The sequence below is a fragment of the Oncorhynchus mykiss genome, chromosome 4, assembly GCF_057628025.1.
Source record: "Oncorhynchus mykiss isolate SJ-2025 chromosome 4, ASM5762802v1, whole genome shotgun sequence".
In the NCBI taxonomy this organism is placed as follows: Eukaryota; Metazoa; Chordata; class Actinopteri; order Salmoniformes; family Salmonidae; genus Oncorhynchus; species Oncorhynchus mykiss.
In genome coordinates this window covers 28,042,803-28,047,495 of record NC_143025.1, presented here as the reverse complement: position 1 = coordinate 28,047,495, position 4,693 = coordinate 28,042,803, and positions in this window count along the sequence as shown.

The window sequence follows — 4,693 nt, the reverse complement described above, 5'->3', positions numbered from 1 at the left end:
ACTGGTATTTCATTTTTATGCCATGTATTAGATGAGTTCTTCAGTTCAACCAGCATTTTCAAGGGTATCTGTCTAGTCCAGACCTACCACACTACTGTAACAGCCCTGAAATAGTATGTTCTGGTGTTTGTAAACATGGAAAATAATCAATGAAAGAATGAAGAGAATTTGTAGAATGGCACACCAGAGGCCCTGATGAGAGCAACAGATGACCCCGCGCCCAAGAGTGGCTCCAGAGCTGGAGCAAGGCGGATGAAGGAATGGAGATGGGTATGCTAGAGGAGGATGAGGAGAGGAGGAAGGAGGTTGGATGGTGAGAGGAAGATGTAGAGAGTGTGGTGAAGATGGTGAGAGATTCCTAAAGAGTAAAAGTAATATATGGCCATATATATACTTTGTTGTTTCTTGTATCTACTATAGATGATACTTGCCATCTCGTTTTGAGATTAGATTGAGATGGTGTAGATTATTGTAGGTTTATAACTTGAGATGTACAAATGTTGAAAACGCACAGAAACCTATCGAAGTATGAATGTTTATTTTTGTACAATATAGATGTGGCTGCCCATGAATTTATAGAATCACATTGTATTTATCAAATCAAATCCAATTTTATTTGTCACATACACATGGTTAGCAGATGTTAATGCGAGTGTAGCGAAATGCTTGTGCTTCTAGTTCTGACCATGCAGTTATATCTAACAAGTAATCTAACCTAACAATTTCACAACAACTACCTTATACACACAAGTGTAAAGGAATGAATAAGAATATGTACATAAAAATATATGAATGAGTAATGGCCGAACGGCACAGGCAAGATGCAGTAGATGGTATAGAGTACATTATTTACATATGAGATGAGTAATGTAGGGTATGTAAACATTATATAAAGTGGCATTGTTTAAAGTGGCTAGTGATACATTTATAACAATTTAATATGATTATTTATAAGGACATTTCTAAGTGACCCCAAACCTTTGAACGGTAGTGTATATATATAGATAGGTAAATAGATGTACTTTTACCCCCTTTTCTCCCCAATTTCATGATATCCCATTGGTAGTTACATTCTTGCCCCATCACTGCAACTCCCCTACGGACTCGGGAGAGGCGAAGGTCGAGGGCCATGCCTCCCCTGAAACACGACCCTACCGAGCCGCACTGCTTCTTGACACACTGCTTGCTTATCCCGGAAGCCAGCAGCACCAATGTGTCAGCGGAAACACCGTCCAGCTGGCAACCCGAAGTCAGCATGCAACCGTCCCGCCATAAGGAGTTGCTAGAGTGCGATGCGACATAAGGAGTTGCTAGAGTGCGATGCGACAAGGTCATCCCGGCTGGCCAAACCCTCCTCTAACCCGGACAATTGGGCGCCGCCTCATGGGTTTCCCGGTCACGGCCGGCTGTGACCCAGCCTGAGATTGAACCTGGGTCTGTAGTGATGCCTCATGCACTGCAATGCAGTACCTTAGACTGCTGTACCACTCGGGAGGCTAAACAGGCGGATTTTATGGGGATTTTTAAATTATGTTAATTCGATTTCTGCGGGTGTGCGGAAATTGTAGGCTAAGGGTTTAACCATTCAGAGTCAAACTCAGGAGACAGAAGAGGGAGCATACCTCCATCCACATAGACGGGACTGCAGTGGAGAAGGTGTAAAGCTTCAAGTTCCTCAACATACACATCACTGACAATCTGAAATGGTCCATCCACGCAGACAGTGTGGTGACGAAGGTGCAACAGCGTCTCTTCAATCTCAGGAGGCTGAAGAAATTCACCTTGGCCCCTAAGACCCTCACAAACATTTACAGATGTTCCATTGAGATCATCCTGTTGGGCTGTATCACCGCCTGTTACGGCAACTGCACTGCCCGCAACCGCAGGGCTCTCCAGAGGGTGGTGCGGTCTGCCCAACACATCACCGGGGGCACACTGTCTGCCATCCAGGACACCTACAGCACGCAATGTCACAGGAAGGCCAAAAAGATAATCAAGGACGAGCCACGGCCTGTTTAGCCCGCTATCATCCAGAAAGCGAGGAAAGTACAGGTGCATCAAAGCTGGGACCGAGAGAGAAACAGCTTCTATCTCAAGGCCATCAGACAGTCAAATAGCCATCAAGAGCCAGCCTCCACCCAGTACCCTGCCCTGAACTTAGCCACTGTCACTAGCTAGCCTCCAACCAGTACCCTGCCCTGAACTTAGCCACTGTCACTAGCCAGCCTCCACCCAGTACCCTGCCCTGAACTTAGCCACTGTCACTAGCTAGCCTCCACCCAGTACCCTGCCCTGAACTTAGCCACTGTCACTAGCCAGCCTCCACCCAGTACCCTGCCCTGAACTTAGCCACTGTCACTAGCCAGCCTTCACCCAGTACCCTGCCCTGAACTTAGCCACTGTCACTAGCCAGCCTCCAACCAGTACCCTGCCCTGAACTTAGCCACTGTCACTAGCCATCTATCACCCAGGTACTCAACCCTGCACCTTAGAGGCTGCTGCCCCATGTACTGTACATAGACATGGAATCACTGGTCACTTTACAAGATAACTGGGACATTTCCTCCTGACCTGGAGGTCAGCAGAGGTCAAAGCCATATCTCTCTGAAGCGCACTTTATCACTAGCCCTCCTATCTCTCCTTCAGTCCTGTTATATACCTAGCCCCCCTCCCTGTGGTGTTATATCCCTAGCCCCCTATCAATTCAAGGGGCTTTATTGGCATGGGAACATGATAGCCCCCCTATCTCCAGCCCTGTTATGGCCCCAGTGTGTGAGGCTATGGCCGATGCATGAGCACTCACAGGTCCTCTCACAGCCTAGCGGCTCTGAGTAGGATACTCAATATGAAATTATGTCCTTACTTAAGACTGCTATGTACCAAAACACATTCCCATTCTAAATCTGAAAAAAGTCTGTCAATGATAATCACTAACAGTAAAATGGAAGGTGTTGAGGGAAATAAAACTTTCCATTTGACTTTTTTCATCATGGGTTAATGTCTGTTAATTCATTTATCCGGTGGTGTGTTTTTTCAGTCACAACATGGCAGTAAACAGATCGTCTCTTCAATTGGAGAAGTAGTCATATATTCTACTCTATGCCAAAACACACACCAAACAAAACAATGTACTGTATATATTTTTTACAGTCTATGATAAACACACAGTAAACAACGTTTAAAGTAATTGTCCAGTGAAAATCTCACTTTTAAAAGTTCATAAATGCTTCATTTTCTTATAGAGTATGATGTCATACTCCTTTAGGAGGATGAGCTGGCCAATCAGCGGTCTACTAGCACTCATATTTTTAATGAACTGGATACGCCCACACCATTTCACTCATAATGTAATTAATTATAAGTCATATTTCATAGAAATCTGGAAACGCTGGACAGTTACTTTAATTTCAGGTATTTATGTAGACAGGCAGATGTGACACACTCACTCAAGCATGCACGTGCGCACAAACACACACACAGATGTTAACATAGGCTGGATGTGTCTGTGTGGCTTGCCTAATGTAAGTCCAGTGATTACATTGTGTTTAACAGGATTCTCTACCTTTACTAGCCTCCTCACAGAAATATTTATATGGACTGAGGCTCATAATGTTTACAGAGTTCCATGAAAGCCATTGCCCTCCCAATTCCTAGAATGCTCTCTCCACATAGCAGTACCTGGATAGATGTTGTGTAACTAACTTGACTGGAGCATTTTCTCAATTATTGTTGGCTGACAGCTGAATCAATGCATGGTGTTATAACAGTGTTATCATCATCACTCATCTTTGTCGTAGCTGATAAACAGCAGGGAATGGGATGCAGTGTGAAAGTCCCTCCAGTCAGTCATTCCTGGTATGTGTAAGTGACCAGACTGGTGTGTCTGATGGCTGGTTCCTCATCAGGAAGGAGAGGCATGATTTCTCACGCCTCAGCCTTCAGAAGCAGACATCATCAATAACATGTTTACCGGTACCTCTCCAAACATACACGTGGGTGGACGGGAGACAGAAGTATTTCCACTGAATCAGGAAATGAGGAACGCTGTTGTGTTTAATTGTAAGGAGAGAGGTAGAGGAATGAGAGCGATACCACCCGTCTTCATGGGTTCTCTTCATCGTTAGGCCACCGGGGGTGCAGAGAGAGTTTGACGTGGTGTAGAGGTGAGTCTGTCCTAGCCTCCTGAATACTTCCCCTCTTTCTGGGGTTGGCTTCCGAACATACCAGACCTCACCCTGCCTGCTGCTAATTTACACCTGACTCTTACAATGGCGCTTTCTCAAATTACACCCATTCCCTACTTATGTCCAGAGCCCTTTGAGTACAATAGTTTTAATTGACAGCTTCAAAAATATTGTGATGAATAAAAGCTTTGGTTTAACCCAACATTGTCTCATAAACCTCATGTTTTAGTAAAAGGGACTCCTGAATGAAGCGGGTCCAGACTGTTGGAGAATCACTTCAACATGAGGCAATATTAGGACTGAAATGGGGAAAAACAGTTGAGATCATCCACATTCCTACTAAATCCTGGCCTCTGGGTTTTCCTCCCTCCCTGGATGCAAAGTGTATGTGAGCAGTGTTGTTTCTGCCCGAGAAAGACCAACCTGGTCTCAGAGCATTTCGTATTATTCGGTACATAAAACCAATCCACTCCTCATGCACAGTATATGTTTCGCATGTTATTTATTGT